The sequence below is a fragment of the Macaca mulatta genome, chromosome 17 (assembly GCF_049350105.2).
Source record: "Macaca mulatta isolate MMU2019108-1 chromosome 17, T2T-MMU8v2.0, whole genome shotgun sequence".
Taxonomy (NCBI): domain Eukaryota; kingdom Metazoa; phylum Chordata; class Mammalia; order Primates; family Cercopithecidae; genus Macaca; species Macaca mulatta.
In genome coordinates this window covers 30,009,456-30,036,820 of record NC_133422.1, presented here as the reverse complement: position 1 = coordinate 30,036,820, position 27,365 = coordinate 30,009,456, and the positions used below count along the sequence as shown (strand labels likewise).

Below are 27,365 nucleotides of genomic sequence, written 5' to 3'. Positions count from 1 at the left end.
AATATTTAGAATAAATTTGTCAGATGTGAAAACTTATGTAAAGAAATTTTCAACCAGCTGGACATGGTGGCTCATACCTGCAATCCCAGCACTTTCAGAGGCCGAGGCTGGCAGATCACCTGAGGTCAGGAGTTCGAGACCAGCCTGGCCAACATGGTGAAATACCATCTCTAATAAAAATACAAAAAAAATAGCTGGGTATGGTGTGCATGCCTGTGGTCGCAGCTACTCAGGAGGCTGAGGCAGGAGAATCACTTGAACCCAGGAGGCAGAGATGGCAGTGAGCCGAAATCATGCCACTGCACTCCACACTTCAGCCTGGGTGACAGAGTGAGACTGTCTTAAAACAACAACAACAACAACAAAAACCCATAAAACAAACAACTTTACAATGTCTCTTGTGGACACAAAAGAACACTTGAACAGATATAGAAATATATTATTGGTGAGAGAAACTCAGTATCAGACAGTTTTCAATTCTCTCTAAAAAAATGTAAACATTTAATACAGTTCCTATAAGAATATCAATAAAATTTGGGAGTCTATACATGATTCTAAAGTTCATATAAAGGAAAAAACAAGCAAGAGTAACCAGGAAAATTCAGGGAAAAAAATAGAAAATACATGGTACTAGCCCTACCTGACATTAAAATATTTAGGATGTGATGACACTTCAATTAGTGGGAAAAGGTTGAAATCAATCAATGCTGTTTATTCTGGCCCTCTAAAAAATTAATGTTGGATTATAACCTCAGACCTTACATCAAAATGATTTCCTGATGAATCAAAGATTTCTATGTTAATAAAAATATAAAAATACTAGGACCCACCGTGGAAAAGTTTTAAAAGTATTGCAGTAAGGAAGACCTCTCTAAGTCCATTACAAATCTCAGAAGCCATAACAAAAAACTGATGAATCTGACAATATAAAAATAAATTGGGCAAAAAATTTGCAGCTCACATGGTAGACTAGCGCTGTCAATGGAAATACAATGTAAGCCACACTTGCAATTCTAAATTTTCTAGTAGTTAGTGTAAAAAGTAAAAAGAAGTGGTTGTTTTTAAAGAAATGCATCACTTTTTTCTTTAATTAAAGAAATTAATTTTCATAATACATTTTATTTAACTTGGCATATCTGAAATAATTTTATTTCAATAAGAAATCAATATAAAATATTATAAATGAGATATTTCTATTCCTTTTTTCCCCAAGAAATCTGATGTGTATTTTATAATCACTGTGCATCACGATTGGAACTAGCCACATTTCAAGTGTTCAAGAGCCACATGGGCTGGTGGCTACCATATTTGACACACTTTAATGGGTTAATTTTATTAATATAGAATATTCTAATATAGAAGGAATTATCATATATCAATAAGAAAATGTCTAACGGCCTAATAAAAAAGGGCAAAGCATTATTAATTCACTAAAGTTGAGAGAATTTCAAGTTAAATTATCAGAAAATACTATTTCATATCAGATTGACAATGATCACACATTTTATGACATGCTGAGTCCATGAGGAAGGGGAGAGTGAGTCACTTCACACACTGATGGTTAAACTACAAATTTGTACAATCTTAGTTGAGGGAAATTTGTCAATATCTATCAAAATGACAAATGCACATACCTTTGACCTAGGAATTCCAATTTGAGTAATGTTTCCTACAGATATATTTGCAAATGTGTGAAATGATTTATGTACCAATGACCTATTAAGATATTGGCTATAAATGTAAAAATTTGAAACTGCCTAAATGTTACCAATAGGGAATAGGCTAAATAAATTATGAAACATTACACAGTGAAGTGCCATGTTATAAAAACTAATAAGAAAATATATTATGTAATAATGTAGAAGCCTATTTAAGCTGTATTGTTATGTGGATAAAAAGACAAGGCACAGATAAGTATACATTTTGTGGTCCCAACTATGTAAAAAAGTACTTGTACATGTATGATACACACATGTACAGACATATAAAACGTGTCTGGCGATATCCATATGTAATTAGTAATTGAGGTTGCCTCCTGTGAGGGGAACTGGTTGTCTCTGTGACAGAGATAAGAGGTAGAGTTACTCTTCAGTGTATATCCTTTTGTGCCATCCAAGTTTAGTACCCTGAATATGTATGACCTACTCAAAATTAAATAAAATATTTAAATGTGTTTTTGTGGGCATCGAAACAACGAAAACCACCATGGAGAAAATTTTATTCAATTTTTGATATATATTGCATTTTCTTCATTTCTGCTTGATATTTCTCAACATAGCTGTTGACATAGACACTGTTGCGTTCTAAATGAAGACACCAAGATGAAGAACACAGGTTTGCTACCTAAGAGTTTCATTTTTGGCTCCAGCTTTCTTGAGAGTCAGGAGCACTAATTAAATGGTTTTGCTTAGTACTTTCTTTCTGACCTACTCTGTTTAGTGGAACCAAATGGCAGGTATTTCCAAATCATAATCTCTTTCACCAATTGCTCTCTGAACTTGATTGTACCTTCCTGGGTGGAGAAGCATCAGTTGGGTTTCTACTGAAACCAACAAGTGCCCAGTTCCTCAGAGGCTACTCTGGATTAAACTGCATCAGGCCTGTTCCTGGAAAACTAATGGGCTTGTGCTTTTTAAAATTATTTTTATTTTTATTATTATTATTTTTTTTAGCGTATAGAGGCTCCCTTGTTCATTTTGCCTTGTATCTCTCCTGAAATCCTGGCTGGTTCCAAGTCCTGACTACCCCATGAGGAGAATCACAGCCCACCTTTAGTGGCACTGATCCAAGCGGGCCTTCCTTACCCACCTCCAGACAACTAAGGCATTGGCAACACAGCATCTGGCACAGATTCTCGGCAGGCAAGATTATTATACCAATTGAAAATGGGGTTACAATGGCCAATTGGAGTTTGAGGCATTTAAAAGGTAATCATAAATCTATTGGCAATTGAATAGTCATTAATAACACCACCATGGAAACAGATTGACATAGATTTCTCGGATTCTCATGAATTCAATTTTGAACTCCATAATTTGGTGTAAACAAAATGATGTTGTGGTTTGTGGTGGTACAAGGGCGCGCTGAGGTCTCAATGTTGGATCAGAGTTTTCCAGAATCTATATATATGCTCCTAGGAAGGTAATTTAAACTCATGTAAAATCTCAACCAACATTGCAGTGCAAGGTGCTGAGGGCTCCCTGTGCACGCTGTGAAAATGGCCAAGGCATTGAAGGAAAGGGATTAGGTATTTCCATGCCAACCAGTGGAGGTCAGTGTTGAGTCGTCAATCTCTTGCCTTAACTGGATGCATTCTGTTGCCACAGTAGACCGGTCTCTGCTCAGAAAAGGGATACTCAAAAATGAAAATGTGGGGCTGATGACACTTCCAAGTATGAGCAGCAGCTCCGTGCTGCTAAAGAATGGTCACCTGAAGTAGCTGAAAACATCTGAAGAGACCTCAGGAAGGGTTGCTGCACTGGGAGCAGGTAGATGGAGGGGTAACAGTGTAGTTATGCAGCTTCGGCTACTAAGAGCTCACTTTGCCTTTCAAACCAACTCCCTTCCCCAATTCCTCTCCGCCGAGAGGCACTGGGATCCAAGATGAGCATGTTGGTCTCTTTATTACCTATGCGAGTTATTAAAAGCAAGAAGTGGACAGCTAAATTTGCTTCCCAAGAGTAAAGGGATCTTCTTGTAGACAACATCTTTTTTTGTACGGTCACAATCCTCATTTCTATGAAATTTGAAAAGGCTCTTCAAACATTCATTCCAAATTGAGAGTCTACCCCATTGCTGGCTTGCTAGTGGTCACTCTCAGAGTGGGCATTTCTTATTAATCTCTAGATTAACACACATGGGGAAACAGAAAGTGTGAGGGCAGAGACTAGCACTGTATGCTGCAAAACTAACCGCTAGAACACCAGGAAAACATAAGGAGACAGAAAAGTCCAAGAGGCCGTTGAAATCTCTGCACTTTCTTCAGCTTGCCTCTCTCTTCTCCTTAAGGGCCATAAGCTTCCTCTCCACAATTTGAGGATTTAGGGTATAAAGCACTAAGCAGAGTGTTTGTCCAAATCAAATACTTAAGCTCCTGGACATTCATTCAGCACTATTATTTTGGTCTTCATCATGATTAACGTGATTTGGCTGGAGGGGAGGATGGGCAGAAGTTTTAATGTGTGGGAAAGCCCCTGCAGTTCTATTTTTAGATGCTTATGTTCTTCCTCAAAGGGCAGCCTAGGAGGAGTGAAGGCAGCTCTGTTTGTTTAATGCCAGGGGGTGTAGGTAGCAATTAGTAACTTAAAATTATCCTTAATGAGGAGGCCTCTTCATTCCTCAGGGTGTGGTTCCTGTTCAAAGCTCAGATACACAAAGTGTATTTTTTGAAACTGAAGGGGAAGGGGTGCTTTCCCACTTTCTGAATTTGGTATTCTGTTTTACATTTTGTTGGTATTTTTGAATATTTTAAATCTATTTTTTACACTCAGTCAACCAGGCTGAGCATTAGCCATAGACAGGAGTCTTCTGATACAAGTACCATGTGCTTTAACTTCCAGATGCTACCTCTGTCCTTTTCATACCATGAGCTTTAATTCTCCGGTGCCCTTTCTCATACTATTTTCTATCTGTCACACTCCTTTCTTTGTGCTTTCTTAATCTGCCACCCCCAGTAGAGGCATCCTACACACATGCTGAAATTCTATTTATTCTGCAAACTTAGTTCAAATGTCATCTCCCGCATGAAGCCTTCGATGCCCCTTGCTAATCCTTTTTTCACAGGCAAAATTAATCATTCCCTTCTCCATACCCCCAGAGTTCTGTGTACAATTTGTTAGTGTCTGCACACATATATGTGGACATCCAGGAGCTACACAGTAAATCTTCAGCAATGCAGGGGACAGATAATCTAAAACTTGTACTGTTGCTATTGAGAGAATGAAGATAATGCAATACAGTTAGTAATCACAGAGTAAAAGACTCCAACATAAGCAGAGGAAAGAGAAGTATCTAAATAGAAAGTTGTAATTGATGCCCACAAACAAGAGGGTCCTAATATAATACCACTCCCTTCATAATAGTGAAGAGAGTAAAAGATATTTTGTAGCAGTCATCTTGTAGAGTCCATTTTAAGGCAGACCCACTAAGTTTCTGCATTGGCTCGAGACCTGCTACGGTAGCAACTAGGAATGGAAACTGCTGGTGCTACAGAAATGCTGTTATTAAAGGATCTAGAGTTTAGAATCTAAACTACAATGTCAAAGCTTTTTACAATTGCAGAGAGAGACAATTGTCTGTATAAAAATCACTTTGCTACAAGGCAGTTAGTTACTAATCTGACCAACCTGCTGGAGTGAAGGTGAGACATGGACCCAAGTGGAATACAGAACAGGATCAGCAAATAACACAGACCTGTGAAATGCAATATAATACAAGAATCCACACAGGAACAAGGCCAGGGTGTTTTACACGGCCATTTCTGTTGAGGATTGTATCAATGCATTAATGAAGAAGGGCTTGCAGTGAGTCCAGATTGTGATTATCTCTGTGTTATTTGAAGGTTGTAATATGCATATATGTGTGCATGTGTGTAGGAGGATAAAACTGTTACTTCTTCACCAGTCCACTGCCCTACCCCAACTGAGGCAAAGCTCATTGTTTGTGGTTAACTGACTCAGGGAGAGGATGTATTAATCAAAAGCAGAGAATAGGGGCCCTGCTCTGGCTTTGGAGGTTTCAAAAACATACCCCACGGAAAGGCAGGGAAAATTCAGAGCAAAGATCCTCACTTCCGGGAGAAAGATAAAGCTTCTCCAGCTTGGGTGAAAGAGGAGAGTTGGAGGAGAAGCAAGAAGCCCTGGACAGTGGCATGCCTTTTCTGCAGCTGGAGTGAGGAGAGAAGGAGGCCCACACAGGTGTGTGGGTCCCAAGAGCTAGGGAGAACCAGGGTTCCAGAATACAGAAGGCTCCAGGAGCAATGACTGTGTGAACTAGTGCTTTGACGGTCTCCTCGAGGTTCCAGCACTCTGATGTAGGGAGTGACCAGCAGAATTGTCCTGCTTATCGTTTCTAGAGTGGCCTGGAGGTTGACACGAGACCTGGACAGCCTTAGAGAGCTTCTCTTGCCTCATTGCATGTTGTGAGCACCCAAATAGTTCGCATGAACTCAAGAATGGCCCAAATATAGTACAAAGAGTCCCCAGGCTGGACAAGGCCCTGCACACATGATTTAAGGATCGTGGGTGGAGACTCAGAGAGATGGAACAATGGGAGCTGGCATCATCAGGTGAGAAAGGACTAAATGTATTGGACTCCTAGCCCTGTCCCTATGCCACCTTGAACGTCTATGGCATCACAAATTGCTAGGTGTCAGTGTATGTCCCACTGGATAAAGGGAACTTAACTTATAAATTAAAGTAAATAACCAAAAATATTAAAAGTCTAATTTTTGCACAACTGAGTTTGTAGTCAGGTTTGTGAATGTGCCACCCACATTGTGTTGTACACATATATGTGCTATTTATTTTGAATGAGTGGTAAATATACATTTCATTTCGTGTGGGTTAGGTTACTTTCAGTGACTTCCTTAGTTATCATATTATGAATATTAACGAGTGGTTGCAGAACTAGGTAGATTGAATAGACAACTGCCATCAAGGTGTCCAAAATGGCATACCACCTGCAGAATGGCATGTGAACCAGGCCTATTTGGTGGTGCCACTTATCATAATGGCACTCTGAAATCTCCTCTTCTGTACAATTGCTTGATTCTTCGTCTACCCATCTGTTAGACTGTGAACTCTTTAGTTAATAGGTTTCCCTGAGCCAAAACAGTGTGATCCAGAAGAGGGGTTAAATCAACATTTGCTAAATGAAGAATGTTCCTAATACTAGGGGACAATAATACATTCTTACAATTCCTCTGTGGCCCCCATTAGATTCTGGCAGATTTGGGAGCACAGAATCTGAGCTCTATACTTGTTGAGTGAATGAACAAATAATAACTTTCAGGCAAGATAAAATATGTGACCCCCAAAGGGATATTGAGTGTACTCCGTATTTTGCAAGCGTATAAGTGAATCCACATCTCTATCCATTTTCCTTAGTTATATGCCTAAAGATCTAAGCAGGAAAACACCCTTAATCTTTTCATATACTTTCCTGCCATGAGAATAAACAATTGCCATGGAGGTCAAGACCTACCAAAACACAAGAATGCTTTTAAACATCACAATGAAGAAACTAACACCTACTCTTTTTCCATTTCCTAGTCCTACTTAAAAAATGTTTCTGATTCTTCTTTAAAATGTAAAGGCTTGTAAAGAAAAACCACTTCTTGTACGTGCTGCTTAGTGATTGAAGCTTTAAAGTGCAATAGAAGGCTCCCGTGTCTGGAACCCTTATTATAATAGCACGTTCCAGAAAAATATTAGATTTCTCTCAAGATTGACTTTGGCTGAGTTTCCTCCCTTATGTCCTACTCCCTCAGTGACTGAGCTTCCTGCCTTGGACTCCAGGCTGTGATTCTTACCACTGAGCCCCAGTTTCCTGGAGGATGAATCCCAGCATGCTTTTTCATGCCAACTGCTTCCCCTGGGTTGAATCCAGGTTCTAGACCTACTCTCTGCACTCACGTTCTTACCCTATTTGTCCCAGAACAACCAACTCCATTCAATGTACTCCACGTTTGGATCTTACATCTTCTCAAACCGGCTCGTGCATCAAGTCTGTTTCAAAACCCGTGATACATCTCCATTGTTAATTGCAGAATTTTCCTTCTGCTTGTCTATAGCATATTTTATTCAATGTATTAGTTAGAGAATGTTAACTGCATTAACAAACAACCCCACATTTGTAATAGTTTAACACAAAACATTTTACTTCTTTCTCACAATACAGTTCAATGCAGGTCAGATGGGGTGTTGGCATCCACTCTACGTGGTTGCTCAGGGATGCGTTTTCCTTCTATCTGATGAATCTGCTCTTATTAGGGTCTTCATAAAACACTGTTCAATCAGAGGGTGATGGAAGAGCAAGGATTGGACATAAGAGGTTTTCATAAGCAGGCCTGGAAGTAGTGCACCTCACTTCCTTTCACATTCCATTGGCCAGAGCTCAGTCACTTGACTGAATGGGAGTGGAGTCACATGACCACTTCTAATTGGAATACAGTAGTTCCCACTTATAACTGGTTTCAGTTTCCAAGTTTTTTTGTTAACTGTGGTCAGCTGCAGCTCAAAAAGATTAAATGGAAGATTGTAGAAATGAACAATTCATAAATTTTAAATTGCATGCCATTCTGAGTAGCATGATGAAATCTAACACCATCCTGCCCAGGCCCACCCCAGGACGTGCACCCTCCCTTGGCCTAGCAGATTTGCACTATAGAGGCTCCTCCCCTGTGAGTCACTTGGAGGCCTTCTTGGTTATCTGATTGACTGTTGTGGGATCACAGTGCTTATGTTCAAGTAACCCTTATTTTACTTAATAATGGCCCCAAAGCATAAGACTAGTGATGCTGGCATATTGTTATAATTGTTCCATTTTATTATTAGTTATTATTAATCTGTTACTGTGTCTGATTTATAAGTTAAACTTTATCATAGGTATGTATGTATAGGAAAAAACATAGAATATATAGAGTTCAGTACTCTAAGGGTTTCAGGCATCCACTAGTGGCCTTGGAACACAGCTCCCTCAGATAAGGGGGGACTATTATATATATCCTGGTGGTATGCTGAGAAAAAAGGGAAAACAGATACTGGTGAGCAATGGTAAACTGAGTCACAACTGTATAATTTTTACTATGAAAAGTACATAGTTCCTAAAACTTTTAGGCCAAAAGTGTCTACTGATGCATAAGAGAAATCATACTCTGACTCAATTGCCCTAACATATTTGCAGTCCTATTTTTTAAACTACAAGGATAGAAAAATGAGTGAGTAGAGATCATTAATATGAATCAAACTAATTATCTTCAATTTCCAGTTTATGTACCTAATCTCAGTTCTGCAGTTTGCTATAAAAAAAAATCGCAGTGTGAGTTAACATTTTAGCTTGCTGATAAAAATAATATTAAATAAGATTTGCTGTTTATTGATAAATTTAATAGAAACACAAATGTGTGTAACATACATATATTATTGAATGATTCAAAGTAGAGAATTTTAATATTTTAACCATCTGACATACAGTTTAAATTTAGATATATTGAAGAAAAACAGGATAAATGTCATACTCCTATTGTGGCATATGATGTACTTCCCAATCTAACCTCAGTCTACCTTTTTCACATCCTCTCTACTGCTCTCTCAGGGAATAGAACTTGCTGCAATGAGGAGAACCAAGGTCAGGGGCTACATTTCTACTATCTTCCCCTTTATCATCAACTGCATTTGCTGCCTGATAGAGTAGGTGAGATACTGGACCACTTGGAGACATGCATGGACATGAGTTCAAGGTGAATCTGCATCTGTCCTTTTGCTATAATCCCTGATCTCACAGGTAAGGTTGGGGAGGAGGCCGCTGGAGCCCAGGAGGATCTGTTTGGCTCAAAAAAATATATGACCCCTGACCAGAGGCTACTTTTCCAGGGTTGGCCCCTTCTCTATGAAAGCACTTATAGATCTCCTATAGATAATATGAGCTAGTATACCTCTAGCTTTTGGTTTATCATGGTAATTCCCAAAACAAGCCAAGGATTTCACACCTTGGGGCCATTTTGTGTGTTTTTTGAAGCCAACCCCATCTGTAATAGAATATTTAATTCTTAATTAGATGAAGATCACATGTCAGCCTAGCCTTCACCAAATAATTTTGTTGTAATAATATATAATTATACATATTTATATAATAATGTATATATAATCACAGAATTTTATTATTTTATCATGTATGATAACTATATACTTAATTTCCAACCTAGCCGGCCAGCTTCCAAATGTGGATCTTTAATCTCGTGTATGAGAGTCATTTGAAGGAAATCTGGGTATAAATCCTGTATTTAACATTGATTGTGAACTTCAGCAAATTAATCATTTGAGCCTCAGTTAAAAGGAACTGCTCAATAATGCCTACATCAAGGGTTATTGTGAGGTTGGATGAGAGCATGTAAAGAACACCTGCTCTTCTCTTTTGAACACAAATCTACTACAACTACCAATGTCTTGCAACACACAGCACAAGTACAAGTAGCTAGTCAGCCATGATTCTCATATTAAAAAAATTAAACATTTTCACCAGATGCTAGTGGCAGCCTGAAGTAGTAAGTGGAACACAGGAATAGGAGACAGAAGCCCTGAATTCTATGTCCAGTTTGGCTCCAATTCAACTGTGTGGCTTTGGGCAAGTTAATTTTTCAGCTTCCCCTTTTGTAAAATGGAGAACATAATCCTGCTCTGATGACCTGGATTTCAATGTCACAATGATTGTAATACCATCATTATTGTGACCAAACACTCCATGTTTAAAAAAAAAAAAAAAAAAGTCTTTTTACTCAACTTTTTAAAAAAATGTAAACTCTTACAACAAGGGCCTGGGGTGTGTAACACATTCACTCAACAAATATCTATTGACCTGTTATTGGCTGGGCATCGTTAAGCTAGGATACAGCGGTGAATACAAAGGGAAAGTCAAAGTGTAAACAATAAGCAAGTAAACAAATAAATCAACTAGATGATTTCAAATACTTACAAGTTGTTCAAAAACGAAACCATGTCTATCCATATGCAGAAGAATAAAACTGCACCCCTACCTACCACCATATACAAAAATTAACTCAAGATGGATTAAATACTTAAATGTAAGACCTCAACCTCTAAAAATCCTAGAAGGAACCTAGGAAAAATGCTTCTCCATATCAGACTTGGCAAAGAATTTATGACTAAGTCCTCAAAGGCAATTGCAACAAAACTAGAAATTGACAAATGGGTCCAAGTTAAACTAAAGAGCTTCTGCACAGCAAGAGAAACTCTCAAGGAAGTAAACAGACACTCTACAGAATGGGAGAAAATACTCACTAACTAGGCATCTGGCAAAGACCTATTATCCAGAATCTATAAGGAACTTAAATAAGTCAATGAGCAAAAAACAAACAATCCCATTAAAAAGTGGGCAAAGGACATGAACAGACACTTCTCAAAAGAAGACGTACAAGCAGCCAACAAACAGGAAAAAATAGTCATCATCACTAATCATCAGAGACATGCAAATTAAAACCATAATGAGATATTTCATACCAGTCAGAATCGCTTTTGTTAAAAAGTCAAAAAACAGCAGATGTTGGTGATGCTGCAGAGAAAAGGGAACACTAAGCACTGTTGGTCAGAATGTAAATTAGTTCAGCCACTGTGGAGAGCAGTTTGGAGATTTCTCAAAGAAATGAGAGTTGAACTATCATTTGACCCAACAATCTCACTACTGGGTATCTACCCAAAGGAAAATAAATCATTCTACCAAAAAGACACATGCACCTGTATGTTCACTGCAGCACTATTCACAATAGCAATGGCATGGAATCAACCCAGGTGCCCATCAATAGTGAATTGAATTTTAAAAATGTGATACATATATACCATGGAACACTACACAGTCATTAAAAAAAGAATGAAATCATGTCCTTTGCAGCAACATGGGTGCATCTGGAAATCATTATCCTAAGTGAATTAATGTGGAAGCAAAAAACCAAATATTGCATGTTCTCACTTGTAAGCGGAAGCTAAACATTGGGTACATATGGACACAAAGACAGGAACAATAGACACTGAGAACTACTAGAAATGGGAAGGAGGGATTCAGGGAAGGGTTGAAAAAAACTACCTATTGGGTATTATACTCAGTACTTGGGTAATGAATTCATTTGTGTTCCAAACCTCAGCATCACACAATATAATTTGTAATGAACCTGTGCATGTACACCCTAATTCTAAAATTAAAGTTGAAAAACAAAAAAAGAAGAGCAAAGAATGCAAGAAAACCCAAAAACCAGAAGACAAACTAAGCTATATGAAGAGAGTAAGTAGGGAGGAGAGGGCTGGCTTAAATTGATTGGTTAAGGAAGGCCTTTCTAAGGAGGTGACATTTGAGTGGGGACCCAAAGAACATATTCAGTTCTTGGACACCTTATCAACAATGGAATGATGTAAAAAACAGCGTGCAAGCACCATTAACAAGTGTGAGCTAAATTTGACTGATTAAGTTCAGCTCCTGGAAGTGAACAGAGAAGCAGAGTGAGACAGTAGAAGGATAAAACAGGCCAAGAAAAATAAGACGGTCAGTTGGGACTGCTGTCTCTTCCCAATCTGTCTTCCCCCAGCATACTCCTATCTGTGTGGAGTGGTGCTGGGGTACCGGACATTTTAGGGAATAGCTAAAGGGAAGTTCATTGGGGATTCATTTTGTTTGGGTTTAGTGAGGTATGTTTATGAGACTCACAGGCACTTCTCTGTAGTTATTGAGCTAATATATTTCCTATGTAAAAATATCTTCCAGGATGGAATGTTGGACAAAACTAATGGGGAGATGCTTGGATTATTTGATAATTCAATTAAAAAGAAGACTAAATCACATGAGCACACTGAAAAGATATTCCTACTGATTTGACGCAAAATACTGGCATCGATGAAGAAAATGGAAAACTAATGTTCACCATTACAATAGGATATTTAATACACTGGTTCTGAGTGTTATCAATTTAAAGAACATTTAGGCATTAATATATAAGAAATTGAGTTAATATATAAGAAAACTTGAAAAGTCCTTAAATCCTACAGCTCATGTATGAGAGAAACTTGATAGAGTTTTCCCCAGATTTGACAACAGTCCTAAAAACATGTAAAACATTGCCAACAAGAAGTTGTGAAGTGGTAAGTTTTCAGTTTGGAAGGAAAGCCTGAAGCTAAATTCTATTTCTTTGTGTAAAAAAATGCTGTTACAATATCACTGTCATAGGAAAAGGTGATCAAAGAGCAGCCAAAAAAATGTGGAAAACATGTAAAGGCGTCAGGCTGTTAACTAATAAAAATACATTTCTGGTTCTTGTGATTTTTTTGGTATTTGTCAGATCTTTAAAACTGTCATTTGCTGTGGTTTCTTTTCTCATTTTAAATAGATGTTTACATTCGGGCCAATTTGTATTCCTAATTTTGGGAGGATTTTTCCTTAAAGATTGAGTCCTTCACTTGAGTAATTTTTAGGTTCCACAAAACTTGGCTCCAACCCTGCAAGCTGGCCTGGGGGAGAGGTCTGGGGAGATGGGGATGTCTCCAGAGTGATGTCCTAGGTAAGGGGAGATTCTGGATGTTCCTAGAGTGGCCTGGAACAAGTACACACTGTCACCAACACATACACATGTGTCCTACTCTACCCTGTCCCGACTGCTCCCCAGAAGATCACCAAGGTGGCTTTTCTCCCCCACCTGCAGCTGCTGAAGGCCCAAGTCTCACTGCCCACATCCCTGAACCTCACATGGTCACCTCCCATCAGGGGCGTGGAGTGGGTGGGAGAGCACTGGGCAGGTATTGGGTGTGTGAGCAGGAGAGAGCATAGGTGCCCCTGCGTGTGTACAACCCTGCCTGGCCCTGCACATTGCTCAGAGAAGAGCCCAGCCAAACCCAGGGGACACATCTATGCAGCAGTGGTTTCTCCTGGAACCTGGTGGTGTTCATAGGTTGATTGAATGAGTGTGATTAACAGCTCCACAGGTTGGATACATGGATGGTGAATTTTGGCACTGAAACCCCAGGGCTAAAGCCCCTGGACTCTTCCTTTGTGTCCTCCCTCCCTCCCTCCCTCCCCTCTCCCACTGGGTCTTCTTACAAGTCACCATCCAGAATCACCTCATTCTGCTCCGAGACAACGTAGCCGTGTCCCCTTCCCTGCCAGCTTTCCTGCTTTCCTTGGGTATAGCCTAAGTGAGTTGGGTAATAACATGCTAAACTTTTATCTTTTTAATTTGAGGAGGGACCACCTTTTTCTAAAGAGCACAAAGCCTCCGCTCTGGTTGTTTCTTCTGGAATGCATCAGGCCCTCAGAGACCGTCCATGACTAATCTCTACGTGAAACCTGACTGGCTTCTATTGTCTCACCTGGAAAATGGGGTTATTGATAGTTTATACAGCATTGGGTTGAACAGAGTCCTCTTCCTACCCCAGCCAGCACATTCCCCGCCCAACCCCCACCCCCGGCATCCCACAGACTGACCATCCCAGCTTGGCTGTTCCAAACTTTCCCCAGACATGCCTCCTTTCCACCAGCGTGTGAGAGAGACCAAGGATTCTTCAGAGCTGTCTCTGAACAAGAATGACGGTCCGACTCCATGGAGAATGCCTCAAAGATAACACGAAAAAGCGTCAGGGGCCTCCTTAAATAGAGAGTGTTATTTTGGTTCACATGATATCCTTGCGGACCTGAGAGGGCACCTCAAAGTCCACATCGTGTCATGAAAAAAATATAAAAGGATTTGGGAGAAGGAAAACAAACTTCTCTCCCATACAACTCCCGCCCCCTTCAGATCTTTTTCCTTTTTTTTTTTTTTAACAAAAGAAAGAGATGTTGATGGTAATGGACACACAAATAATCGTGCGACAAGATGGCTCTGGGAGGCCGGGTGTGGTGGTTCATGCCTGTAATCTCAACACTTTGGGAGGCTGAGGCGGGTGGATCACTTGAGGCCAGGAGTTCGAGACTGACCAACATAGTGAAATCCCATCACTACTAAAAATACAAAAATTAGCCAGCCATGGTGCCACGTGCCTGTAATCCCAGCTACTTGGGAGGCTGAGGCAGGAGAACCACTTGAACCTGGGAGGTGGAGGTTGCAGTGAGTCGAGATCACGCCACTGTACTCCAGCCTGGGCGACAGAGCGAGACTCTGTCTCAAAAAAAAAAAAAAAAAAAAGAAAGAAGAAAGAAAAAAGATGGCTCTGGGAAACAAAGACTTGTGGAAAGACTTGCTGTTTAGTTCTGAGATGTTTCAATTTACTTGATCAGACTTTAACATTATGACAAATTCTACGCAGACATGTTTTGAAGTGGGCAGTAATTTACCTCACTTGGGTTTAGCTTCCTCAGATGCTATGAAAAGTTAGAACAAAATGATTTCCAGGGTCCGTTATAGGGCTAAAATTCTATAATTTCATAATGATGATATATTCTGTTTAGGTAACATGTGGTTCTATATTTTAAAGATGCCTTGCAATCAAGTAGGCGTTGACTGATTAAGCGCTAATAGGACATATAACTTAGAAGAGTACTTTTCTGTAGAAAACAATTGTGTTCCTGAAAATGTGTGTTAAATATATGTGTGTGTATACATATTTAAATAAATCAACATCTATGTTGTACATACCATGAGTTTTCTGCTCTCAAGAATCTTGTGATGAAGATTTTACAGGGCTTAGTCATCTAGTATGTCAAGTTCAATTTTCTTAAAGAAACATTCACACTGAATGTTTGCATTGTGTGGGTCTCATCATCTGGAGAATGGCATTGAGGCACTGAGAGGTTACATGGGTTGTTCAGGAGCACAGGCAGCAGCAGAACCAATACAAGAACTCGGGAACTTAGGCCCACACTCTGACCCCAATGTCGCACGCATTCTTCCCTGGTTGCAACTGGAGAATTAACATGCTAACCTGCATGTATGCTATCCACACTCTGCACACACCAAGCTCCGAAACGCTGAGTACCCTCTAGCAATGTTTCATGCAGAAAACAGACGACATTCTGGATGATGCTGTTGTATTGTGATGAGGCTCTGTTTGTTTGGCAATATGACGATGCTCCAGATGTATGTTTTCCAAAATTGAAGCCATTATTTACAGCCATACAGAGGGAAAATAAACTTCACTCGGCAGCAGACTTCCTAGAAGCTACTCTCTCCTTTGATATAACCCAGGCTCCCTTCTCTGGGTTTGCAGCTGAAAATAAAGCACAGTCGGTGCGGTGACTGCTTCCACAGTCCCAGGGGTGTGAGGGTGGAAGGGTGTCCATGAGGATGCCGGCTTTTTCTCCTCACTCCTAAACATCACTCACTGTTATGACGAAGTCTTAACCTAGCATCTCTCATCATCTCTGTGGGAGGGATTTTCCTATGAATCATTTCCACATTTGAACATCCCAGGCGAGCGCCCCTGATGCTATTTTCCTCTCAGGAAATGTTTATTCCCTTATAATATTTTCATTTCTTGGCTCCTTGAAAAGTGATAGAGTCTCACTGTGCTTTTCACTCCAGGACACAGAGGACAGAGTGGTCGCTCTATGTTCTGCCTAAAGCCCTGGAGTTGAAGAAGTAGGCAGCCGGTGATGGAGGCTCAGTATTTAGAGTGTCCTCGACAATGAGGTTCTTTCTGCTAAGTGTCAGGAATTGTTCTTTTGACTTCATCCTTTTCTTTCATGACCTTAGTATTATTTGTCCGTGTTTTCACACCCATGCACAGGAGGGTCTGGGGGAATGTGATGGGAGATGTCACAGGCCAGCCCAGAACGGGTGCCCACGTTTCCACCCCCTCTCTAAGAGGAGACTGAGGAATGTGACCCAACCATGGGCCCTGAGAGGTGGGGAGATTGGTTTGCTGGGTATCTAGCCAGGCTCCACCCAGGGTAAGTGTTGGAATGAGGCAAGAGAGTTGGTTAAGAGAATACTTACGAGGCTGGGGACAGAGCCCGCACACAGCTGCAGACTGGGAAATGCGAGGTCCAGCGGAACTCAGCCCCTGCCCTCAGGAGTCACAGTTGACAGACAGAGATGCTATCAGATTCTCTAACTGTGGGAGAAACCTATGGTGCTGGGGAAACGCCTGCTGTGCCATGAATACAGCTGTGAGAGTGGAAAGGAGGGAAACGTAGGCCCCTGGCTTGGGCTTAGGGGAGGTTTCACAGCAGAGGATCCATCAGAGTGAGTCGGACAAGAGCGAATATGGGTTTGTGAGGAGACACGGACAATGGGTAGGAGCAGAGGGAAGGCCCTGAGCTGGGTGGTCCAACACGAGTGGAGAGTGAGGCCACAGAGTCCATCAGGGAGATGGGGGTGGAACTGGTCTGTGGGGAGAGATGGCGGGGAGTTTTGGGCACTGCTATGCAGGTAGTAGGTCATTGTTAAAGGTGTGGGGGCAGGGGAATAACATGATTGGATCCATGTTTTAGGCAGTAGGTCTGGTGACCAGTTGAGAATGAAGGAAAAGTAGGAACAGCAGGGGACAGGGAGCTCAGTGAGGAAGCTGTTTCCACACCTGGGGCAAGAGGTGTCAGCAAAGATGCAAGGATGGCAAGTGGGAGGTGGTTCAGGTGACTTCTGCAGGGATTCCATGTGGCCAGCGAGGGGTGCCGCCCTTTGATTCGCTCCATCTTTGCTGTCTCCCTGCCCCCAACACATGCTAGTGTTCCATTTCGCTTTGAGAGTCATGGGACATGAAACCCCAAATGCTACTTTAAATGTTAGTAATTACAACAGGGAATGCAGACAACGTTATTCATCTCTCTTCTGCTTTAACAGTGGGAGGTCCCTCTTGACTGGAGAAGTAATGCTAACAGTAACATTTCTGAGCTTTGTTTTTTAAATCCCCTCCTGGGTATTATTAAGTGGGCCTGATCTCAGCAGGAAAACTCAGAGTCAGTATAGCATTTACTAAGTAAATGCCAGGTACTGTTTTTTTTTTTTTTTTTTTTTTTTTTTTGAGGCGGAGTCTCGCTCTGTCGCCCGGGCTGGAGTGCACTGGCGCGATCTCGGCTCACTGCAAGCTCCGCCTCCCGGGTTCCCGCCATTCTCCTGCCTCAGCCTCCCGAGTAGCTGGGACTACAGGCGCCGCCACCTCGCCCGGCTAGTTTTTTTGTATTTTTAGTGGAGACGGGGTTTCATTGTGTTAGCCAGGATGGTCTCGATCTCCTGACCTCGTGATCCGCCCGTCTCGGCCTCCCAAAGTGCTGGGATTACAGGCTTGAGCCACCGCGCCTGGCCGCCAGGTACTGTTTTAAGGACTTTTTGTTACATTAACCCATTTCATCCTCATAATAAGAAAGGTGATGCCAGAAAAATTATCAAAAACTTGGAACGAAGGCAAAAAGGTGAGAGACATGTTCTTTCAATATCATAGGAGAGCAAAGGCCACTCAAGGATTTTCTTGAAGAATGTCCTTGATTTACCTCATCACTCAACTATGATTAAAGTTCCAAGGCTTAAGGAAGTCACTTGTTAATTTGAAGACTGATTTCTCATCAGGGAAACCGAGAACCCCAGTGATTTATGGCATATTGGACATTACCCAGATTATATCTAACCTGGCAATCTTATCCTAATCTTTCTCTGTTAAATTGTCTATAAATATCCTTACTCCCCAGGTGCTCTTTGAGAGAGTCATAACATTCATTTTTAACTCACTCAAAGAGTTAAAAAATAAAGGATTTTATATTTTCTAAAAATTCCATTTTGAAAATTATTATCTGCACTTTACAGATGAGGTACAGAGAAATTAAGGGCTTTGCCCAAAGACAGAGAGATTCAGTTGGTAAAGCCGGGATTCTGACGCAGGAAGTCTGGTTCCAGAGAAGTCTTGTATCTACCCACCATGTATTAGTGAGCAATTTTCTCCATTCTTAACTTTTATGGATTTCTCTTCCTGCTGAATCCTAGGAGTATTTATTTCATTCAACAAATATTCACTGAGCTGCTACTATGTGGTAGGTTCTGGATTAAACTACATGGTAAATTGTATTAGTGTTGCACAGTACAAGTATACAAGTTAGCTCTTGTTTATGTGTTCAGGACCTAAAAAACAAAACAAAACAACCAAAAATCAGGCAAGGAACCTTCTGGGCAATCACATAATTTGCTGTGTCCTTTTGTTAGAGTCTTGTGATTATCTATGAATATGGCATATGGTGAACCAAGTGTATTTGCCACACAGGTAGAGAGAGAAGCCAGAAGGGGTAAAAATCAGACTCTTTGATGATGGGGTTCAGGCCCATGTAAAGTCCAAGAGTTAGGTTTTTTTCTAGAACCTTGAACCCATCAGTCTTATTAGTAAAACCACACAGGCAAAATGATGTCACATGAAGGTCTCCTTCTGCCAAATCTCTGCCACCTGTGATCTGCTTCAAAATGATGGCTGCCTTGAGTTTCTCCACCTAATTTTCATCTTAATGTTGGTCCTTTATGCTAGAGTCTGTTCAAGCAATTATGAGTAGTGGTTTCCTTCTGTTTTGGCGGTCAGTATGTTCTGTCATTTTAAAGGTGTTGCTGCCTTTAGACAATGAAAGCATAGAATAAAGGGCCTGGAATATCTATGGCCACACCTGTATTTCTACCTCTCTGTTCCCTGAGAACATTTGGCAAGTGTTGGTGATAAATGCTCTATTCTTGGAGAAAACTGGTTCTTCCCATGATGTTTTGAAGTGTTTACCTCCAAGTCGTGAATGGCAACTTCAACTCCCAAGTCAGGAATTTCAGCTACAGCCTGGAGAAGGAGGAAGCGGTACTACAGGAGTGTTTCCCAGTAAGGTGGTTCAACAATGAGGAAGACGATGCTTAATTTACCATTTAGCTTTGCAGCCTCTTAATCACCCACTAGTTGGCCAAATTGCCTTAAGTGATCCTTTTTATAGCTGAGGATAAGGCTGTAAGGACTATTCAGCACTCAAATTTTCAGATTCCAATTTTCAATTTCCAATGGGTCATATTAACTCCAGGATCAACTACCATATTTGGCTTCTAATAGAGCAAAATTCTAGAAAAAACCTGTTCTGTACTCCCCAGGTACTCCTCTCAAAACCAAAATTTAAGAAAATTGTAATGTTACACTGGTTACTATTATTACTGTCACATCTTCTGATTTAATCTAAAATTCCTCTAAGATGTGAAATAATTGAAAGCTAGTGAATGCCTGGCCTCATTCCTGATTCCTGGTGCATCCATCTCTGTGTCTCACTCACTTGTCCCAACCCCAGGTGCCCATTGAATTTAGGTTTCCTCCAAATGATTTGCTGTCACATCTGGGTGAGTTACTCTTCAGTTTAAGTCAGCAGGAAGGAACATTAACCCAGGCCATCTAGTAGATTATCCATTGGCAAGCTCAGGCTTCAGAGGACCGACAGTCATGGCACTTCCATAGGGCATGACGTAAGCTAAGGGGTTGTTTCTTCTCCTTACATAACCAGCCCAATTATGTTAAATCTAGATAAGAACAAGGAGTCCCCAGATTCTCTTCAGTAAGAAAAAGCTAATTTGCACATCTGAAGACTGCCAGTTTTAGGTTGACAACTGACAGCTCTAGGGAAGAAGCATTCACCCAGAGCTGCAGGACAGGTTCCAATATGAATCATTCACTTTTATAAAGCACTGAACTGTTCACACAGATGCAGGGAAGGAGATTGATCACTCTACTACAGATCAGAGAAAGAACCCAGACAGTCCGAGCAGCTTGTCTCGGGTCCCTGCTAGGGAGAAGTGGCAGATCAGAGATGGGAGTCCATGCCTTCAAATGCAGTGGCCATTCAATCTCTCTGTGAGTGTCTCCAGGACAGGTTGCCATTTGTGTCCATAGAATATACACTTGAACACTTCTTCTGAGTGTGACATGCTCTGTGGAGGGAAATGTCCATTACCTGGGGGCACAAACATCTTTCTTGGAGAATAATGTGATTGGAAATTCCCATTGCTTCTCTTCCTTTGAGATGGAAACAAGTTGGGGAGAGGTATGTAGTGAACAACTCAGAAGAACCAATAACCAAGCTAAGTTAAGGCATATATTCAGATGGAATTCCAGTGGGTTTGATTTCCACATGAGATGCCCAGCTGCATTTTTCCATCATTTTTTATGGGCTTCTAAGGAGCTGTGAAAAATACCTGGTCTCTAGGGACCAATGTTCTGAAGTAAGCAGCTAGGAAAAAATCCTTCTTTAATATGTCTTGAAGTGAATTCACGATTGCACCAGAAATATATCCTAATACAACATGAGCACATCAATAACCCAAAAAGCAGAAGTGCTTCCAAAGCATTTCAAGTGGATGTTTGATTAACATCTCATAGCCCTAGACATTTGGAAACTCTCTGCATCCAGGTTGCACAGAAATCCAGGTGCCTGGCAAAACACGGGGTGGGTCACTGAACTGAAGTTAGAGCTTATGGCTTTGCAAGGAGCAAGGGTTGGCAACCTCTTAAAAATGGGGAGTGGTAAGTCTGTGATCTTTGTTCTGGCAGAGCAGTCAGAGCACAGGCCTAGGGGGCCTGGCCATATCTCTATATGTATTCCTTTGGGTGTGGTATGGGCGAGCATGGGGAGAGCCTATGGCAGGGATCAGGGATGGGTGGCTGGGGATGAGTGTGTAAAAAGTGTCTGTTACTGGAGTAAATTTCAGAGGACTCACCTCAGCTCACCAGTACGTCTCTAGCACTTTGTGTTGAATTTGTGAGCACCTATTTTCTTTATGTTTTACCTTCCTGCTACCTGTTTGTGGCAGACACTATTGGCTGTCAATGCATCAGCGATAGCCTGCACTTTCTTTCGCTCACAGGACTTTACTGTAGTCACCCTCCTCTAAGAGGTTGCATTGGCTGGGTCCCTCCCCATACTAGGGAGGGAAGCTTCACTGGTCTAAGTTAATTATAGTGGTGCAATTCTAAGTGAATGAAACTACGGAATAATCATAACTTGGAGTGAGATGGTTGGGGATCAACAAGGCTTCCAGTTGGCCAGAGGGTGGAATCTGTGTAAGATTATGTGTAAGATGATGTAACCTGGAAATATAGATTAGAATCAAGCTATTGGGGTACTTTGAATGATAGGCCAGGAAATTTAGATTTTGCTCATGTCATTGTTTGGTTCAGATAGTTTATTTGGAAGACCATCTCTGGGGGCACAAGGGAAGAAGTAGAAGTGAGATAGGGAAAGGAGAAAACAATGAAACATTTGTTAAATGAGTGATTTGCTTCTGTGAGCAATGGGAGCTCAGTCCTGCTGGGCCCCCTGAGAAATGGAGAAACACACTTTAGAATCCATCTACCAGGGATGAGGAGACTGAGAAATTCAGCAAGTGATTCCCAACCCCCATCAGCTGAGGTTGCCCTCAGCAGTGTTGACTTTTCCCAACTTCTGGGTTATACCTTTTGTAAAACAAGCTCCTTTGATGCTGGAGAAAAGTTTTAGCAAGAACAGAAAAGAGACACACGCCTTTGAAGTGGGAGACTGTCTTGGGAGCTGCATGTTGTAGGTGAACCCAGGCTGAGGGGAGGTGGACCCAGCCACAAACAGCATCTGCTACATTCAGACACAGAAAATATTTGAATAGGTAAAGGACATAATTAGAAGTTATGTTGAAGATTTTTTTTTTCTGTAGACAGTGTATATGATGGGTGGGAATTCACATTTTTATTCAAAAGACAATTTTGAGTCCTGTGCAATATGCTAGGAATATAAGGAATAAATCTTCTGACTTCAAGAAGCTCACTATATGGAAACTAGGGCTATTTTGTAGAAGATGAGGAGGTTGTGCTAATGGTCAAGTGTGAAATAATGAGGAAGCAAATTAAAGTCATGGCAAGGGAAGGCAGAAAAGACAAAATGGTTGGAGATAAAATTGCAGAGATCAAATGAAGAGGTCTCAATAGTTTCTTGGACAAGGAGGTTGAGAGTGAGGGAGAATTCATAGATGGCTAAAGTTTTGGTTATGGCTATTTGAGAATATCACACTGCCAACAACAGAATCTCAGATGCTGAGAAAAGAGCTATATTGGAGGATGGCACAGAGGCTGGGAAAATGATTACCATGGCAAAGAGACAACATATGCACATGTCTGATTTCCATTAGCCATTTATTAGAAATGGCTTTTGTTTCAGGAACCATGCCAGTCACTGTACTAAAGTCTAGTTACAAAGACTAATGGAAAATGGTTTTTGTTCTCAAGGGACTTACGGACCCTTTGTGAAGGAAGTGGTCTTCTAGATATGTGAGGAGTCATGATCAGACCACTAAGGGAGGGAAGAGAGTGTTAAGAAAGGCTTCTTGAAATATATGATATTTGAGTCGAGTTTTTTGGGGGTGTGGGGGAAAGAGATAGATAAAATACTTTTATTCTAGAGGGCAGTCTCTATGTATATAAATAAAACCACAGTTTGAATACCTATGGAGAAGGACATACTAAATGATAAAAGATATTCATGGCTTTTAGGCTGAAAAGTTTAGTGGGCTCTTGATTTTCTGACTTCTAACATAAAATCTTAAAATCAAAGCCATCTAGTTTTTTAATCTCACAAATATTTGCAAATAAAAAAATTAAGTAGAATTTTTTATTTGTTCTATTTTATCAAAGCAAAATCTTGTCAAAATTATCACAACTTCCTAGTGTTCTGAGCTGAGATGTGAAGGACAGACAGGAGTCTTCCAGGCAAAGACAGGCATGGTCTAGATCATGGTTGCTATTGATAATTTATGCCACAGATGATAAACAGCCATAAAAAGGGCTCCATGTAAGGGAGTGTTACAATCAAATGTGTGTTTTAGGAAGATCCATGAGGCAGCGATGTGGGGAACAAGGGACCAAGGCAGGAAGACCATTTGCAGATGCTCTACAGCAGCCGTTTTCAAAGTGTCTAGGGATGCTGGTGGTGCTCAACATCTTTGTGGAGGTCCATGAGGTCAAAACTATTTTCATAGTTACTAAGATGGTATTTGCTTTTTCACTTTCATTCTCTTACTGGTATACAGTGGAGTTTTCCAGAGGCGAAGTGGCTGGTCAAATGTGCTTATTTTTGTGTTTTAAACATTCCTTTCTACTTTCTAGTTAATTTCTAAAGTGGCCTATGTCCAATATGGTAAATATTGATTGGTATAACCCTCATGAACAAAAGCACTTTGAGATTCTCAACAATTACTGAGCGTATAGAGTTTTAGGACCAACAAGTCTGAGAACTGCTTCAGAAGTCTGCAAACTGATGTTCGCTCTCAACAAATGAGTCATTAGTAACAAACAAAATAGATATTTACCAACTTGATTTGGAAAAATAGCCATTTAAGGAAGGCAGGCAGAAGTGCTCCAGTTATTTGGGTAAGAAAATGCAGGCAGAAAATCGGAGAATGTTTGATTGATTGCTTGAGCAAACCCAAGGATAGATGAACAGATGGATGGATTGGGAACTCATTTGAAGAAAGCCAGTGTTTGAGTGCCAGCTCTGAGTGGGAGGAACGGGAACCTATCTGGCAGAACAGGGGAAATGAGCGGAGACAGGAAGGCGAGATATCACACTTACTGACTCCCAGCCCATTCTCTGCCTGGCCACAGACTCTGCCCCTTCTGCATTTGCACACTCACAGATTCCATCTCCGTGAGATTGACCACAGGCCTTCTCCACCTCACTCTACCCTATGCCTTATCTCATTTCTGTGGTAATCCTTTTGGGAAACGACCAATGATGACTTTACTTTTGGGACTGAGTTTATTTCACTTCAGCAACCATGTAGCTTGAGGACGGTATTCTCCCTCCACCCCAATTCCACATAAGGCAAATGACTGCATCATTACAGAGGCAAAGAGCACATATATTTCTCCAGAAATGTAGTAAATGTTAAAGCTGGTTTTATGAGGGCTCCTTAGCTGTAATCTGATTCCCACATGATAATGTGTTGCAAATTACTAGTACATGCTCTTTTCAGAAGTCTGCAAACTGATGTTCGCTCTCAACAAATGAGTCATTAGTAAAAAACAAAATGACCCTTCACATTTCTGAATGCCAATAAACCCAGGTTTTAAATAAAAAAGTCCTTGGTGAAATACGTTTGGTGGGCTCGATTTGCTAAAATGCACAGAGCAGTAATCTGTGGCATGCAGAAACTGCTATCTAGGAGTGATTCAGACAGAGGTGCTTTTACTTCTAGGGTGAACTTCTAGACCATGCTGTCCTGGAATGGCGAGGGCTGCAGCGCTGCTCAGGGGCTCCACCATGGCTGTACTTGTAAGCCAATCACCTGAGACCTTAACCCCTGATCCCCTCTGCCAGCTGTTCTTCCGAATTGACCACAACCTTAAGCTTTTGCAGGGAGGAACTTGCTACTACTAACATAGAAACTCACAATCTCTGTTAAGATGGTAACAGATTAATCTCTATCAAGATGTGTTAACAGCTTAATAGGGCATTATTCAAATGTGTTAGGTAGAACCCACAGTTCTGGGAGGTTAGAAAAAAGTGTGTCATGGTAAAATAATTTTTAAAAACTCTTTTTGACGAATCAGAACATATTAGCATTTTAAAGGCTCTGAAGTCCTTCAATAAAGATGCCCATTTAAATTACACTCATTTGATCAGGTGGCAGAGTCTACGTGCCTGCTTCCGTTTTCTAAAAAGTTACATTTCCCAGGACTCCCCTGGAGGCTGGATACAGGCATATGACCTAGACAGGACCAATCCATGAGACCTGGGAGAGGAAGTCAGCACGTCCGGAAGGAATTGCACCATTTGATAAGCATGGTGCTGCAGGTGTCCGGTCTTCCCAAGGTGGCTGTGATGGAGTGCCTGGTGTCCACTCTCAAAGGCTATGGTTGCTCAGTCACATGTGACAGCAGTGGTAGTGATGTCTCTGCTTGAGATGTACCACAATGCAATTGGGCATCATTTTCTGCCTGGTTTCGGGACTGTTTTATTCCTGGCTGTGTAGCACACAAGTCTGGCCTCCCAGGGAATAATAATAACAATAATAATGAATTCGCTTGCTAATTAAGCTAGATAGAGTGAATTCAGATTGCAATTAAACTTTGACTGGTACACTATGGCAGCTATCTAATACTTCAGAATATCCCACAAAATTACTGGTTGATGGTATGTAAGTTTGGAAATGCTTTTCTTCAAAAATAGGACTTGGGGAGAGTCCGAATCCTAATTCAAAATAATGCAAGCTCTAAGGGTGGGAATTTCTGCTCCTGTGCCAGGTGATATCTGTCATGCTGGCTGTACAACGTGCTGTGTTTTTTGCCGTCTTTGGACTAGAAGCCTTTGATGTACTTTCTAGATCTACAATCCTATGAACACGTTAGCTGGACTAAGCATCTGTTCTTTATCTCACACCCTAGCAGGGCTTTGTGAGAAAATACAAATGTGTCAATAGTTTGATTGCCTATTGGGACTAACAAGAGGCTAGAGATTTATACATGAAATCATTCCACAGCGCAAAAAGATACAAAATTAAATGCTACATTTTTAAGCTTAATATAGCTAACTTATTAAACACATAAATCAAAAGCAATTTTTTCCATTATTTAAGATTTCTTTCTTTAAATTCATGGCTCATAGGCTAAATCAGTTTTATCTAAATTGAATTCATGGACATGTTTTATTTTGCCCAGACAGGGTTTTGTTTAAAGGGAATTAGTGGACATTTGGAAAACTAGGACATTTGACCTTAAAAGTTAAAAGAGCTGGCACTATGTGTGGAGATCATAATGCTATTCTCTGACACAAAGATGTTTTTCTTTTTGTTTTATGATCCCTAAAATTATTCTTCGCAAAAAGACAACAGCTATCTGGTTCATTTTTGTTTTAAGTTCCCCAAATGCAAACATGCCCAGTAGCTCATGAGATGAATAGAAGAGCACCCACCTGATTTCTCATATAAATGGGATGGAAAGAAGAAGGGGGAAGCAGCAGAAGATGGAGGAAGTCAGAGATGGAGATTGAGAGTCTGAGTTTTAATCTGGTTTGGCTGTGTCCCTACCAAAATCTCATGCCAAATTGTAATCCCCACATGTCAGGGAAGAGACCTGGTAGGAGGTAACTGGATCATGAGGATGGTTTGCCCTATGCTGTTTTCATGATAGTGAGTGAATTCTCACCAGATATGATGGTTAAAACTGTGTACCAGTTCCCCCTTTGCTTTCTCTCTCCCCTGCTACCATGAGAAGATATGCCTTGCTTCCCCTTCACCTTCTGCTATGATTATATAATAAGTTTCCTGAGATCCCCAAGTCATGCTTCCCATTAAGCCTGCAGAACTATGAATCTATTAAATCTCTTTTCTTCATAAATTGCCCAGTCTCAGGTAGTTCCTTATAGCAGCGTGAAAATGGACTAATCCAGGTTTGTCACTTGATCTTCCTGAGAGTGAGATATCCAGCTGGTAAGAGATAGGTCTGGAAATGGAATGCATTCTATGCCCACTGTAGTGCTCTGCTTACTTTATCATGCCCCTCCTAATGAAATATAAAGTTAGATATTTCTTAATACAGGGGAGGAAAAAGGTTAGAAGGGTGAGGGCAGGTCTATGGAAAGATGAAATTTACATAAACTAAAGCTCTCTCCTTACCTAGAACTTTGTGACATCTCATTGCTTCTTAGGGACATCTTTGATCTAATCCTGTTAAATGATGAGAGAAAGATATTACTTTAAA

At 40.8% G+C, this 27,365-nt stretch overlaps 1 protein-coding gene and 1 long non-coding RNA gene across 2 annotated transcripts in view; both read left to right on the top strand.

Moving 5' to 3' along the window:
- Positions 1 to 27,365, top strand: part of DLEU7 (deleted in lymphocytic leukemia 7) — a 140,129-nt gene that overhangs the window by 47,181 nt on the left and 65,583 nt on the right. The gene's annotated exons all lie outside the window — the stretch shown is intronic.
- Positions 9,316 to 13,039, top strand: LOC144336342 (uncharacterized). Its single transcript, XR_013408007.1, has 2 exons — positions 9,316 to 9,460; positions 12,490 to 13,039. It is a non-coding gene; the product is annotated as an uncharacterized LOC144336342 (long non-coding RNA).